At 38.8% G+C, this 16,739-nt stretch overlaps 1 long non-coding RNA gene across 4 annotated transcripts; it reads right to left on the minus strand.

Annotated features, from left to right (window-relative positions):
• On the minus strand, positions 1 to 15,290 carry LOC104914530. 4 transcript variants are annotated; one of them, XR_004162073.1, is made up of 6 exons: positions 14,989 to 15,290; positions 12,017 to 12,216; positions 10,074 to 10,258; positions 8,163 to 8,367; positions 5,603 to 6,069; positions 1 to 5,064 (listed from the first exon to the last, which is right to left on the minus strand). It is a non-coding gene; the product is annotated as an uncharacterized LOC104914530 (long non-coding RNA). The 4 variants fall into 4 exon arrangements; XR_004162071.1 differs by having other exon boundaries at positions 1 to 6,069; positions 14,989 to 15,108; XR_004162074.1 differs by having other exon boundaries at positions 1 to 5,730; positions 14,989 to 15,106.
• Between the last annotated feature and the right edge of the window lie 1,449 nt (positions 15,291 to 16,739).

The raw sequence follows: 16,739 nt of genomic DNA on the forward strand, positions 1-16,739 counted from the left end.
CCCAGTAAAATAAAGCATTTTTCCATTCTGTAAAATTCTTTTTCTCAGCAAATGGGTCTAAATTCTTTCAATATTGTTGTTTGAATCCTTATTTTTTTTTATCCTATGGGAAAAAATGCACATTACAATATGAAGGTTATATGCAGGACACTTCAAGAAGATACTGAAACTGAAAAGTAAAAATAACTTTCTGATGGGAATATATTAAATAACATTGAACATAAAGGCTCATTGGCAGTGTCAATTGCCAGCTGCAAAAACATACAGTATTAGGATGGGAAACCTACTACGAAGAAGCAGGCACTTGGGAAGAGCACATTAGTAAAAATGCTATTTTTATTTAAAGGTTTGTACAGTCAAAGTTCATCTTTCAGTGTTTTTTAAAGATTAGAATTTCAATGACTTTAAAGCTCTAGGACCACACAGCCCTGGAGCCGCTGTCCTGGCGCGGACTGAATGAGAAGAAATTAATTCATTGTGTATCAAATCTTATGCATGTTTTTGGACTTCATGAGCTACTTCTGTTCTCTCTTATTTATTTCTGCTTTTGCTTTGTGTTGTTAAACTGCAGAAATAATAATAACAGATAATTGGTGCCTGCAGATAGTAGTTAAAGATTGTTAAAGGAAGTAAGCCACACTGGAAACCATTCTAGAAGGTGAAGAGCATAGAGAGATACTCAGATTTTGAATTTTACAAAACTGACACTGAATTGAAACGTTCACCACAGCACCATCACAGTCAAAAAGCATCACTTCCCAAAACTGCACCTTGTCCATTTCTGTTGCATTTTATCCATTGCAAAGAATGGTTTTGTCTGACATCAAAAACACTTTCATAGCCCTCCTGCTGCGAGAAGGCAGACTCAGACAAGTTCCCTCTTGCTTTCCTTTCTCATGTTGGAAATTGTGACAGATTCTTCACCTAAACTTGTATTTTCCTTCGCCAGCTGCAAAAAATGACTGCTAATGCTCTTCTTTGGTAGAGCCTTCAGGTGGGGCTCTTGCCAGAAGGAGGAATTCTGGTCGTTTATTCTAAGAGCTTTCCGGCATTTACAGAGATGCTAAATTGAAGGCTTTCCAGCACTTACAAAACACGTGTTTTTATTAGTAATTACAGCTGTTTGTGTGCATTTCTTGGGCTGTGCATTACAGCAGATGCTTTCAGAAGACGACGTTCTTTCTAGGTGCCATCTCAAAGTAAATCAGCATTACAGGAAGCTTTTTAAAGTCAGATGTGGCTCTGTGTAGTTTTCCCTCTCAATAGGCAACACCTGATAACTGGTTGTACCCTATTACATAACTTCCAGTGTTTCAAATAAGTTTCCATTAACCCAGGTATCAAAACAGAGGTACCATTTCCTCCTGCTCACTTCCTCACCTATGACATTCTTAAGAACATCTCTCAGTTTAGCACTGAGTGTATTACAGGGGGAGTGTCTGCAGAGTAAATGAGTGACATCATGTTTGTCTCAGCTAACAAGCAAGCAGTGTGTGTCTTATTTAAATTTAATCTCGACCCTAGGACATAAACCTCAACTTCTGTTGCCCTGGCCTGAGTTTGCCTACCCCAGATGACTGTAGATGTTACATGGATAATACTGCATTTAGCATCTTACCAAATGTTTTATGTCTTTTTGGGGTACCCTGATAACCTTTTGCACGACATAGAAGTTTTGCTCCAATTTATTTATACTATTTTGTGGTATCTGCCAAAGGCACAGAGGTCAGCCAGTCTTCATAGTCATTTACGTTGAGAGCACCGAATCTTGTCTTTTTTTCTTTTGGTGGAGGAAGCACTACACAGAAGCACTGCTTAATCCTTAGAGATTACTTACTTTATAGATCTGACCTTATTTTTTCCCTCTTCCTTACCCTTCTCTGATGCTTCATTTGCTCACATTAACAAGTTGGTTACACACTGGTGAAAGACTCTCATTCTGGCATGGATTGGTTCATACATATGAAACTTAGTGCCTGATCAAAGACCTGCCAAGTGGATTTTGGATGCTAAGGATATTTGGTATATAGGCAGAACTATACAAAATATTGCAGTTTTCAGACTTCAGGGCCCAGTTCTACTTCAGGGAGATGGATGGCATGACTCTCTTTGGACTCCATGGAGAGGCAGGTAGGCTTCCAGATCACTGTAAGGCAATCTCCAGGAATTACCACAGCTTGTACTTACTAATGTTTCTTACATTCACTGACAACAGTGGTGTAAACTGGCATAATGAGAAAAGAAATGATAACATTCGATCTTTTGGGGCTGTTTCTGTCCCAGAACATTTCTCATGGTGGAAAGAGCAAGTGTTTAGAATGTGGTGCATCTGCTTCACCAAGAGAAACAAAAAAGAGTTGTCTTAGCAAGCTTTAGCTAGAGGCTGAGTTTCTGGCATCTTGGAAGAGAATGGGAAGTAAATCCTGTACAGCTGGGAAAAGATTCAGTGTGAGCTTCTGTGTGAGAAGGATTTGTACTGCGAAGGAAAAAGAGCTTCTGTCCTTTATCTTTTGTGCTTGTGGTTGCAGTTATTCCATTAATTTGATGATGTAAATGTTAAGCACATGGCGAAGATGACTTCAGAAGTCTGACCTTTCAATTTTCTTATTTCCCTTCCTTCGGCTGAATGGGGGGAGGTAGTTATGGAATTGACAACAGACCCTGAGAGGACCAGATCAGAATAAGGTACGCAAATGTCAGACTTCAAGAAATTAATCCCAGGATGGTCACCCAGATGTGTTTGTAATAGATAATCTAAATACAAACATAACGTTCTAATTTCTGCCACGGTGACTCAGTAACAGAGGCTAAATGGGTCCACATTAACCTTAGGGCAAAGCATCAGCATCTGTTGCATAAATATTTAAGATAATATGTTTAACACAATATTTTGAAGGATTACTTTTTTTTTTTTTTAATAATTACAACCACATTTCACAATACTCAACTGTCCTTTGAAATACCTAAAAGAACTGGAAGCAGTGCAAAACATGGAACAACTAAGTAAGTTAAGGTCATTAAAACTGGTGCGCAGTGTTCTGTGGTTTCCTTTGGATGCTGTTTTTGGTCAAAGAGAAATCTTTGATGAGAACATACGTTTGGTTCTTCAAATGTTATTAAATTGAAATATAAACATAGAATCATAAGATGGCTTGGGTTGGAAAGGACCCCAAGGATCATCAAGTTCCAGCCCCCCTGCTACAGGCAGGGCCACCAACCTCCAGATCTGGTACTAACCCAGGCTGTCCAAACAAAGTATAGAGTGGCATTTTCCTTCTGCTAAATTAAGCTGCAGTGTAAGGGATCACCTGGTACAACTTTTGACAGACTGGTGTATTTTAGATATAGAATCATAGAATGGTTTAGGTTGAAGTGGACCTTAAATCCATACTGCATTAGCAAATTATTTCCCAGATGAGAACAAATCCCATATAGCCCTTAAAGCAATGTAAGCTGATCCATCTTGGTAACATTTATTTCCAGATAGTGTCATTGTTTCACTTTTATTGATTGTTTTCAAATTTCAGGCTTTAATTATGCCAGGATGGTTAATCTGTAGGCTCAGAGGGTTAATGCCTGAAAAAAAATTCTTCAAACAGGGTGAAAGAAACCCAAATTTCATCAGGGGCGAGGCAGGGGACGGGGAGGATAAGACTTGACTGAACAACGTAAAACAGAAATTGAGTGCTAATTCAAACACCAAACAAAACCACGGCAGAAAGTTCTCAGACAGACTCCCAGAGGACATGGGTACATAACCAAATAAATACTAAGGAATCTTGGGCATAAAGAGATCCTATAAAAATTGGACGCTGCTGAAAATATCACCTCCCACCCGGTCCAAATAATAGGGGGCATTCTAATATGGTCTTTTATATTCAAAATACTTTAATAAAGAGCCAGATTCAAAGTTTAGAAAGATCAGAGAGCAGAGTCTGGATGCCGCATTTAAAACAGCCATGTGGATAAAACTGTGCATCACCTGTGCTACCATCAGCTGTAATCCTAACCCTTTTGTTTTAAAATTAATTAAGTCTCTAGAAACAGAGATGCAGCAGTCTTGGAAGGGCTCAGCTGTTCAGTACGTACAGCTGTGAGGCTCTGAAATGAAATGGTTGTTGCAGCAGTGAATCCTATAAGGCTCCTTAAAGACTTGGGGAAAAAATCCAATTCCCAATGAGCTTTCAGGTATGCACAAGCTTCATTTTCACTTGTTGTTTTTTTTTCCTTCTAGTTCCAGGAGATTTTCAAGTACACTTCATTTGTCCTTAGTGTGATGTCTTCATGACCTGAACTTACTCTGGTGACAGGTAATCTTTAATGCATATCTATAAATAAGTATTGTTACTGTATGAACCATGACTGTATACAGTAGTGCATGTTGGTCTTGCTAAACCATTTAATTATGAAGTTCGATAAGTGATGTAACTATGATAACTTCAGCACATTCTACTTGACCAAATTTCCATGTCCTACATCTCTTCTGTGTAACTGAATTACAGGACTGCAGTACAGGGAGGCTGTCCAACAATAAAAGCATTTAGTATTGCAGACAGAGCTACAGAGCAGGGAAGAAACTATCCTGTTGTCTTGTTTGCTTGGAGTAAGTCATTACAGGGTTTTTTTCAGTCTGAAGTTACATCAAAATCATTCAAAAATCACAGTCAATATTTCAGAAAGCACAGTTCAGGACTGAAAGGACTGTTGTGATATGTGAAAGCAGAGGTCCCTATACACTGCAGGGATGGGTTTAGAAAGTGGGCAACAAGACATGAAAAGAGGAGAGTCTGATTAGAATTGTTTTGGGTCATGAGAAACGTAGCAAAGGTAATTCTGGTGTGTTTTCTACACTATGAGAAGTAGGGGGCAACAAAGCTGGTCTCACAGTAAAGAGAAGACGACTGTTTCCCTTGTGACAGACAGCTCAGCGCCGAACTTCTTGCTGCACAATGTCACAGGCATGGAAAGTTTGCAGGAGTTCAAAGGAGAACACATTCCTGGAAAGGAAATCCTGAGAGGACTGCTGCTGTCTTCTGATTTAAGAAATTCCTAAAATGCGAGTTTCTGGAGAGTGAGATAATGTTATGGAGCCCGTTTATATGATGTGTGTCCTAATCTTATGCATTTCCATGCTTATCCTTTAGTCATTATTATAGGAAATGAGATATTTAGAGAAACAGATGTTTGGTATGATTCACCACTTATGTTAAGGCAGTTTGTATTGGATGGAGGTTCAATATTTGCTACATTTACTTGCCACAGTGTAAACTGGAATTTAGTACAGAAGGAGATCATAGAATCATAGAATCATAGAATTGATCAGGTTGAAAAAGACCTTAAAGATCATCAAGTCCAACCAGAACCTGACCATACTACCTAACTCTGGCAACAGCTCAATCAGGTCCCTGAGCACCACATCCAGATGCATTTTGAACACGTCCAGGGACGGTGACTCAACCACCTCCTTGTGCAGCCCATTCCAGTGCTTAACAACCCTTTCTGTAAAGAAGTTTTTCCTGATATCAATTCATTATTGAGATTCAGTTAGGGAATTTGCAACTTTTACACTGAAGGAAACAGAGGGAAGCAAACCATTTCTTACCATTCCAATATTTTGCCTTTCAGCTCCAAGGGTAGAGCGGAGGAGGAATGCCCTGTGTTCGTGTTGCTTAACTACATCAGGCTCTTAAACCATCCATTCATGGACATACAGGGCACCAGCACCTATAGCTGTGAACAGAGAGCAGCTGGTTACGCGAGATACCTACAGCTGTCACTGCAAGCACAGAAAAAGAGTAAAAGGGTATAGAAAAATAGTAGCTTCAATGAAAAGTATTTTGACTTGCATGCAGCCCCAGCCCCAAGCAGGCTTCTCCTCTGCGCTCAGAAGGCATTTTGTGACCAACCTTTCCCTTCCTGTGTTTAAAGCATCAGCAGGAAGCACTTCTAAAGCAAATACAGGAGATGCTCACAGCGTGGAAGCAGCAACTGTGCTGCTGAAAGAACATTAACGTGAATTACAAGGAGTCGCCAAAATGGGATGTTTCCTAGGGTTGACTTTAAAAAGGCCTAGGGAATAAAAAAAATAATAATAAATAAAAGTGCATTGCACCAGGATTTTTAGTTTATTTGAATTTTCTCCATATTAAGTCAAAGAATCATAGAATTGACCAGGTTGGAAAAGACCTTAAAGATCATCAAGTCCAACCACAACCTGACCATACTACCCTAACTCTGGAAACAGCTCAATCAGGTCCCTGAGCACAACATCCAGATGGTTTTTAGACACATTCAGGGATGGTGACTCAACCACCTCCCTGTGCAGCCCATTCCAGTGCTTAACAACCCTTTCTGTAAAGAAGTTTTTCCTGATATCCATCCTAAACCTCTCCTGGCACAACCTGAGGCCATTTCTCCTCATCCTGTCTCTTGTCACCAGCGAGAAGAGACCAACCCTGCTCTACAGCAATCACCTTCCAGGTATTTGAGGTATTTATCAACTGTACCCTGTTCTGTGCTGATCCACAAATTAAGGAAAAAAAAAAAAAAAAACCAAAAACAAAAAAAACAAACAACGAGACTAACAAGGATTTGTTTCCAAGAAGCAATATATATTATATTATTTTATATTATATTATATTATATTAAGCATAAGACCAAAAATTTTTGGAGAAGATAATAATGATTCCATTCATGAAATGCCATGCACATCTGAATGAATGCTTTTATTTGTCGAAGGGGCCAGAGTGTCTTCAAGATTTGATAAGTGCTGATGTTAAGCAGTTCAAACACGCTTGCACATCTGCTGTATTGATGCATGCATCACCTGCACAGTGCTTGGCACTTTTCTATACCACCACAGTACAGACAGAACACCCAGACCTACAGTAAAGGCTGGGACTCTGCTGATGAGGTCGTTTGGACATTTACACTCTGCTGTGGGAAATCCTTACCAAGCGACATACATTCTTTTAACTGACTTTCCTTTTTGGTTTCCATGCCTCAGTGGACTGATGAGTGGCTTGATGGAAGAAAAACTGTCCCTGGAGAAGATTTCTAATTTTGCTCCCTGGGTGAGCAGAAACTTTTAAAGAGCAGGCTGCAGGCTGACACTGGTGGAGGAGGGCTGGGAAAGGTCAGAGACCCCTGAATCATAGCTTTGTTTCAGCAGCTCCGCTGGTAAAGCCCCCTAGACATTCTCCAAGGCTCTCTGTTTGAGAGACAGCTCATTTCCCCTCCTAGATTTATAAGACTGTTTAAAATTGTGACATCCTTAGGGCCCTCGAGGCCAGCATCTAGGGATGAAGCTGGGAAAACTGCAAACACAGAAATTAAATACATTTCTATAAAGGCATTGCCAGTTTTCTTCCACTAAGACTCTTGTAGTCAAGATGTTCCTCCTTTGCTACAACATAAGCATGAGCAGTTTGCACTGGAGGGCAAAATCCTTGAAACTCTGTTTCTCTAAGCTCCAAAACATTCAATTTTTAATATTTGTCCTCAAAATAATTGGGCTTTTTTTTTACTTGAGTGACATTTTCTGTATCTCTCATACAGAATATGCAAATTAGCTGTCCTACTACAGAAGTGAATGTTATAGATAGCAGCAGCAGCTTCTATCTTGTTTTGTAAATAAGTTTAAAATGGATTTCTTGAAAATCAAAACTTTCACAGCAATGTTTTTTGTATTAAATTGTGGAGTTTAAACAATTTTTTTTTTAATTACTGTTCTAACAATTTTAGGAGTTTTTTTTTCAAATGAAGCATTTCATTCTAAGCAGAAAATCTCCGTCATGGAAGTACTGTCATCTATTTGTATATTTATAAAGTCTTTCAGGCTACTAGAATACATTTTCTAGAATGCTGAACTTTGGTTTTCTTTTACCAAAGACAGTAGAAGGAAAATATCAGATACTTTCTAGGAAACAGAAAAATCTTCTATTTTTGTTCCCCTTTCCCTTATGCACACTCAGGTGGGGTGCCTGGAATCATGCAGGATTCAGGAATTCTTATCTGGAATGCAAGGTTAAAACACACCACATTTACCTTAATATTCCAGTGGGTTGGGTTGCTTTTATTTTGTAGAAATGTGGAAATAGATGGAATAAGCAAAGGGATGTTAATCATATACCCAATGCTACCAGAAACAAAAAAGTTCTTACCACGTTCCACATTGACGCTTGCCTTTTCCTCCTGAAACGTTCACTGCATTCAGCATTTCTTTTAACAAAACTTGATGATCACATCCATATCTCCTGGCTGCTGGTGTGACAAACAGTTACACGTGGATGTCCCTGCAGAAGGCGATTACCTTTTGCAGTCTTAGCAACGGCAGTAAAATATGCCTTCCTTGGCCATGAGTCTTAGCTTAAAGCAGGGAAAGGAAAGATAAGTGCATCTGATTGACAAAAATTCTTAGTTTATCTTCTTCAGACTTGACTTATTTGGCACTTGCAAGGCATGTATCATAAATAAATGATTTATTTTTCATATACATATTTAAGTGCTAAGTTACACTGCTTTTCTTAACGCATCATATCAAATTGTATTATTCCTCCTAATTTTGTGGGTCTGTTGAAATCTGAACTCAGGCCTTGTTTCAGAAGATTTCTTTTTCTTCACTTCCTGCTCACACAGTTCATCATGTGAGTGAAGTTTTTCCATATCTTGACTATTTCCTAGAAATAGTTCCTTTCCTTTGTACCATATTAGTACTGGCACTCCAGTCAGACAGATGGATTCTATCTGCTCTCATCTGCGATGAAATTAGCACCGAGTTCTTCATCTAAATCACTCCAGCATGCAATGTAATTCCTTTATATCTGTATTCATTTATTAATTATGAAGATCAAAGGTATGAGTTAACCAACAAATAATTTTCAGTCTTCCTTGCATCTCAGTGTTTTTATGTACTTGGACTTCAATTGACCAGAAGACCATAGCTTTGTACTTGGACATTGTTTGATTTGACAGGTTCTGTATTTGCGACATCAAAATATGTTGCTATGGAAAATGTTAAAAGTTCTAATTAAAAATGCAGAGGTCACAAGTTTCCCAGAACCAGTAGGGCGTAGATCTTAGGAAAAAAGAATCACAACATAAAAAATCCAGAGATATGTCAGTCTGCAATTTTCCAGATCTGAAAGGAGTGCAGCAAGTGTTCAGAAAAAATACATGAGACTGGAATTTTGATCAAGTTCCCTTGTACTCATTCATATGCTGCGTGTATACCTTTCCATTGGCACAAATTGCCTTCGGAAATCATGCGCAAAGCTTTGAAATGTCCTAATACAAATTAGAGGAGAGTTAGTAATTTCATGTAAATTAGGAGAGAGAGAAAGTAGACCTGCCTGGTCGTTCTTTCAAATCAAATGCCAGCACTGAAATACCCTCCATGTAATATCCAAGATTTTGCCCTCTACACACATCCATCGCTTTCTTTGAAGGTTCGTCCATGTTCACTTATGACTCATTGATTCTCCTTCTCTTCATTAGCTCTTTATTTGCTTAACTGTTTCTACGTTCTCCCTTTATACTTTTTTCTTTGTAAACAATCCTTGTGTCTTTCTGTTCCTTTCGCTCCAGTTCAGCCAAACCACAAGAACCAATGGTACAAGTGCAGGCCTGAGGCGGTAATATCTGAGCTGGAACATCTGTAAGATGTACCCACAAACTATTCCAATCAGAACCTAAACGTACCTCAGCTGCAATGAATTCATCCATGCTCAGTGCCATGGTGTTAGGAACACACCTGTTTTGGAGATTTCGGCCTTGCATAACACAAGACTTTCCCATTTTCACTCAAAATACATTCTGTTTCTTATCTTTTTATGGCGTTGGAACTCTCAATGCTTTCTTTTTTCTTTCTTCTCTTTATTGTTTTTCCAAAGCAGTGACGTGTCATTACTACAGCAGTGGACCAAGTCAGCTTCAGTTTCCTCTTGGGACAGAATCCTTCTGTGCCATGCAGGTTGGAAGCTTGCAGTCCATCCTCAAGGTGGATCCTCAAACCCACCTTTTGGGTTTCCTCACCCAAACGCTTTTCTAGATAATAAAAAATAAATATCACTTACCTGAGTTTGCCAAAATACAAATGCACGTGAGCACTGTCTCACATTCTGCGCTGGGAAGCAGCTGAGCAGCAGCAGGTCTTGTTGTGTTACACCTTCATCTTCTTGTATCAGCCAACACTCAGGCTGAGATTCACATGGCCCACAGAGAATCATTCTCTTGACAGAAGTGCAATCAGAAGTGCTCCCTGTGGGTAAGCAGACAACTGTTTTTATGTACATTTGGTTAAACCATATGTGAATTTTGCATAACATTTCAGTTATCTGCCGAAGTTCTCACAAAAGGTACAGCGTGAGGCTTCATGAGGTAGGCTTACCATAGGATGTATGTACACGTAATCTTTCTTTCTTTTCCTTTTTAACGATCTTTTCAGCGTTTCTGCAAGAATTCAATACTTGGTTTGTTGCCAGAGTTAACATGTGGGTGACTAACATGGCTGTGGCCTCAGGCCACAACCCTTAAACTGAGAAGATAGAAGGTCAAGTGGAATACAAGAGCATGAAATGGACTTTGTTGTTAGTATAGGCATTTTTTTCATAACTGCAGAAACTGGCATTGGGATGATGAATTTCAAAGCCTTTCTGCATCATTTCAGTATAATAGAAAATACCATAATTGATAAATCAACAGTAGATCCCCTCTCCCCTCCCCCAGCACTACTTTTTCAGTTTTAAACTACCATGGCTAATTAGGAGAAGGACTGGATGCCTTCATGAACTCTTACAAATGCCGATCTATAGTTTTATGAAAGTAGGAAATGTCATTCATCTGTATTTAATTAAACTTTTTAAAGTCTATGAACAGAGCTCATTACCACGAAAAATTCTAGGCAGCTGCCTTAAAGCAGTTTCTACAGTTACTTCCTTCTTTCTCTGTTAATAAGGAAAGAATTTCTCAGATAGCTACAGGATAAATTTGGGATCAAGATCCAAATTATTTTGTTTTTTTTTTATTGAACTGAAGCACTGCCAGATCTTAACTTCCTTATTCTAAGAGGAGAGACTGGATTCAGATGGCAGTTTAAAGGGCAGCCATGCTCCTTAGAAGGTACAAACCTTCTGCCTTACTCATTTCTACATTGATAACTTACTTGATGTTTGTTAAAATGTAGACTAATTAGGCTAATCATTTAAAATTTCCTCCTGCTTAATATGCTAATAGAGACTTTAAATAATGCTTTCCTCCTTTTTGTGTACAGATAGTACAGATCTGTTTTCTATCATAAAGCAACAGAAAGCACGCTACAGTCATTTTACATGAGCTTAGTATTTCCATTTTCCTGTGTTAATTGTGGACACACTTTTATTGCTGCCTGCCTTTCCCCTTAATTGATGCTTTTTAAAAATAAGACACATACTGTGAAAAGGCATTATCTTTAAGGGACGTATTACATCATACCAGCCACTATGAAGAATTAACTCTATCCCAGCCCAAACCAGAACATTTGCAGTGCTTCCTAGGAGAATCAATGCCAGCTCTCATGCACCACATACATTGGGAGTTGTTGTTTCTTATGCAACAGCTAGAAAAACATCTGGGGCTTTGCCTAGAAGTTGATAGACAAATTTAAATAGTCCCTGTAAATATTTTGGATGTAGATATTGAAACCAAAGGGAAGTTTACTTATTATGCTTGCAATATAAGGGAAATTGCTTGCTATGTGTCTTATAAAATAAAGAAGTTTCTTGCAAGGCTTAGCAATGAGCTCACATCTACCCTTTATGCACACGCACGCATAAGTGAAAACAATTTGGGCATAATAATCAGTTTCCTGCACCATGACTCAGTATCCTTTTAAACAGCTTAGTTCTTGCTCTTTCAGGTTTTGGTAGCACTTTGGTTCACAACAAAGGGCAAAGTTTTTGATGAATTAAAATGAGGGCCTCTCTGTTTGGTCCCTGTAACCAACAGGCATAACTAATCACCAGGTGACAGTTTTACGTACAGAAACATTTGGATCAGTATCTTCCAAATGTTCATCCCAGCTGTCATGAAGAAAGAAAAACGGTGTTGTCTTTTGCCGTCTGACATCTGGCTGCTTGTTGTCTTTCTTTTGAGTCATCCACTGATTTCCAGCAGGGAATCATCAGGCCGATGAAACTGTACAACAGAGGCGCTTTTGTACTCTAGAACATACAGCTCAACCTGTTTAGATAGCAACAAATAATTTGTACTAAGCAAAAGTCCCAATGGATGGTAAGATAGTATTTATTTTCTTCAGAAGTTGAAATAAATTTGAATTTCGCATCAATTTCCATCCCCTTAAAAGAAGATTCTTTGCTTTCTTACTTCTTAGGCATATGGGCTATTTTAATTTCATTAATAAAAGTGACATTTTTCTAGCTCTGTGTCTAAACTGACTAAACCAAATTCTGAATCTTGAGGGGGGGGGAGATCAAAAATAATTTCAGACTAGAGTTGGATGTCGTACAACACAGCAGCCAGAATCTTCCTGTTTGAGTTCAGGGTTTTAGTTTGGTCGGTCAGAGGAACTATGTGTGTAATTACTCACAATTACCAAGGGCTCCAATACTTCAGAAAGTTATTCTGGAAAGTCTTCTTCTAGGTGGGTTATCTGACATGGATGGAGCCTCTTTAGAATAGAGCTAGCATTAGGTGATTAACTAATAGCTGATCTCATGCTTTGGTAATAAGGAACTGGATTATTAAACATGGGCAGGTAGATAGAAGATGGAGAGAAAAGAAGTTTGTTTAGTTTCATCACTAGAACCGGTGCTGGCTATGACCAAATTAATATAACATCTTTCCCACTCTTAAGAATTTATGTTGCAACTCTTTAAAACACAGTCTGTCATGTTCTCTTTAAAATAAAGAAAAAAAAATTACTTTTTTTTTAAGAATTGTACATCTGGATAGATTTTCCATTTTTCAGATAACATGCAATGTCCCATGGAAGTCAAACTACAGAGTAGCACTGGTCCTTTTCTAAATGTTAGGTTTTGGATATTTATTTTTCCTCATATGTCCTTCTCTTGAACACTGCATGCAGTAATAATGGGCAGACCATCTTAACAGCAAAACTTCAGAACAACTAATGTTGTATTATGATCAGAGGCGTAAGAAAGGGACTGTTAAGTCAGCGAACACGAGGAAGGTAAGTGGGGAACTATTATTTCTCTTACTTTTGCCATGCAAGAAATGCAAGGTCTCATCTAAATCAACTAGTAGATGATTAAAACAAGGAAATGAAAGTATAAAATGTATTCCATTGACAGAGAGTACTGCAAAAGGTAAATGTAACAGCTGAGACAAAGAAGAGTTAGGGTAGTTCTTGGTGTATTAGGATAGTGTATGTTCTTGAGCACAGCTCACAGAAGAGAAAAAGCTCCATGGTTTTGTGACTGCGTTACTCTCTGCAAGCTGTGCTGCCCATCCATGCCAGAGAGGAATTCAGTCCAGTGTTGGTGTGGTTTTGGTTGTATTTTTCCAAATAACACGGAGCAGAATGAGATGAGTGAGCTCTTCCTCCTGTTACTATCAACTTCATAATAGAAAACTATATAAATCTCTTAAATAGCTGGTCAAACAACTGCTAACTGTTGGAGTCCCCCAAAATCTCTGCACCTACTTTGACAAACTGTGCTCCTTCATCTGACTCTGAAATAGCTACTTGGAAGAGATGCAGCACTTTCTAATCTAAGGTCCTTCATTTTCAGTTTGGCCATACGATGTGTCATCTCACCAGCCTGTGGTGGGACAGCTGGTTTGCAGTGAACTCGAAGATAAAGATAATTACAGCGTCTGCAATTTGTCCAATTCACTTTCTCTGATTTCCTGTTTGCTGGTGCTCAAAACAACAAGTGCATTCCATCATGAAAGGAATGAGCCTACTGACAGGGAATGAGATGGAGTGGAAAGCAGCTGTGCTGTTGTTACAAACAAACTTCGTTCCAAAAACTCACAGCATTGATTATACGTATCAGAGCAGTGATTCCATGTGCAAAAAAAAAAAGAAAAGAAAAATGAGAAGAGCAGCTTCCTACTTCTATAAACTAAGGATGCAACAGAACATGTCCCTTTGGTGCTTTGGATTCTCTCATTCAGGGTCTCAAATTGTAGCCTTAGGGATGCTTAGCAAAAGGGAACTTATACAAAGTAGGCAGGTTTTCACCTTATTTCCAAAACCACTGACTTTGAAGTTCAAAATCAAATAACTTTTTATTTATTAGCAACACACAGTGAGCCAGTGTTTAAAAATGGCATCTGGCTGTAGTCACCGCCTGTGCCCCAAACCATATTTTCAGCTGACAGTGAGCCATGATGCCCACTGATGGTAGGTGACCCATTTTTCTCCGTGCATTCAGTTTGACTTTCTCTCCTTCATGCTGATTCAGCCATCTGGTAATTGTATTATAGTGAGTTTCCTGATGTGAGATGTACGTATCCAGGAGCAGGGGAGATTGCTATGACTCTTTGGAAGTTTTGGACTGATTATAGAGTGCCAATTGCTTGTTTTTCCTTACACTTAGAAGCACAGTCCATGCTGCCAAATCAAAGTGAAGTTAGGGCAGCTGCTTCTGCAGGGACACTTGTTTTTAATCACTGTTTCTACTGTACTCAGGTCAAGGGACTCAAAGTAAAAAGGAAATGATCACAGGAAAACAGAGGTAAAATAATAAGTTACTTAATATCTCAACATTTACCCCAGTGCAGGATCTGTTTATTCCTGTGTCACTTCTGCATTTAAAAACAAATAAATAACACTAGCACAGTGTGTGATAATGAAAAGTGAGCATGAAGAAGCATGATACTTAGATGTCCTTTTCTACAAGCGAATGAAGGAAAAGACACTTCTAGTTACAGAGGTCTTTCAGAAGTATCTAATTAACCAAAGTTACTCTAATTGATTAGCTTGTACCAATGCTCTGTAAGCAAAACGTGCAGCAAACAACTCACTCTTCTCCCTTGATCCATGTAGCTCAATCTCGTCTCCTCTCATCTAAGACACCTCTTTCTCACATTTCTTCCACACTCCAATGAAAAGCATCTGAAATGTATAGAAACGTCAAGAAAGACTTTATATCAGGTTTGGTTTGCTCTGAAATTCTCCTTCATGCAAGGGAGAACAAAGAAACACCACTGGCAATGTCCTTGACAGTAATGTGGCAAGAAGCCTCACATTTACTTGTAGTGCTACAAAATACACCAAGTCCTTTAAAACTTCAAAATGCAACAGGAGTGTAAGCAAAGAGCTTCAGATACCTGTCTAACATCAGAGATGGGAGAACTGAAGAAGCTTCCTAAGACACATTCATCCTGATCACTTTGCCTTGGGCTCACTGAATCACAAGTTAATTTATGAAACCTTTTCTTTTTTTTTTTTTCATGCCAGAACCACCTTTTGTAATTAATTCTAGATGTAACTCTGGAAATATTCAGAAGCAGAAACGTGACCTATTGACAAACAGCTCTCATTTTGCATTGAAAGCTGTGATGATTTAGAGAATCGATCTTACACAGTATCTAACCTAATTAATTTTATGATGTGGATTCTGTAGTTTGAGGGCCATGTCACAGCTGGTTTGGAGCAGAAAGAAGTGGTTAACTTAGAACTATTACTTCTATAGCTGGGAGAACTGTTCTGTACCAATCTCACCAGAGCTTTGCATGGAAAACATCCTCAGTGCAGAACAGTGAAATGAAGCTATCAACACTGACCTTTAGGAACTAAAAAACTTCTGTGCCTCAGAGTGCCTCAAGAGTGTTTCTGTATGATGGACACTTGGATGCAGCCAGTGGCATCTGGACGTGTCACAACTGTGTATTTACTTTGTAATTACTGATAGAATAGCTACTTCAGATTGACACAGGCATTTGTGTACAGCCTGCAGAAAAGTTACTATGGGCAGCGTTCAGAAAAGTGCTCTTACACTGCTATTCAATGAGACTTGCATGCCTGCAAAATGTCACATTATCTTCCTGATTCCTTTTTGCCTTCTGTCATGAATGAGGCACTCTCCCCATTAGTCTCAATGAAGGCTTTGTTTTTGTCTTCAACACTTGGAACAAACTTTCTGGCCAGCAGAATGAAAATGGCTAACACAAAGGATATTTTTCTTCTCTAATTGCCATAAGACTGGGAATATTGCTTGCTGTCAGACTGAGCTGAGAGCCTATTGAAAAAGACAGGATAAACTGGCAAGCTTTTTCTCCGTAAGCCCTGAAGTGTGTGTCCTTATCTCTTGGAAACTGAGCTCTGTCAGGGAAGAGGACCATCTTAACGTTGTCATATTTAGCATTATAACCTATCACACTGATATCCTATATGGGATTACATGTTCAGAGATCGAGAAGACCTAATAGGGAAGTGCTAAACTCCCTGTTCCTGGTAGTTCAGACTCAGCAGAAAAACACACAAGGGACTCCCTGCAAACACCCCTCAAAAGCAGATTTTAATAAGAAAATAACATGGATGACTGTTCCTAGAGCCTATACTGATGTGCTGAGATGTCTAATTGTCTGCAGATGTGGTCCACATAGATAATAATGACCACTTAAAGAGGTTTCTTCTACTAACTTTGAGGCAGTACGGATTCAGCTTCAAAAAAGCTGCGCCTTTTGATGGTAAATAATCAGTCGTGAGAATACTGCCCGAAATTAATTTGTGGAGTAAAACTTGGTCACTTCAGGGGAAAAAAAAAAAAAAA

The sequence above is a fragment of the Meleagris gallopavo genome, chromosome 28, assembly GCF_000146605.3.
Source record: "Meleagris gallopavo isolate NT-WF06-2002-E0010 breed Aviagen turkey brand Nicholas breeding stock chromosome 28, Turkey_5.1, whole genome shotgun sequence".
NCBI lineage: Eukaryota > Metazoa > Chordata > Aves > Galliformes > Phasianidae > Meleagris > Meleagris gallopavo.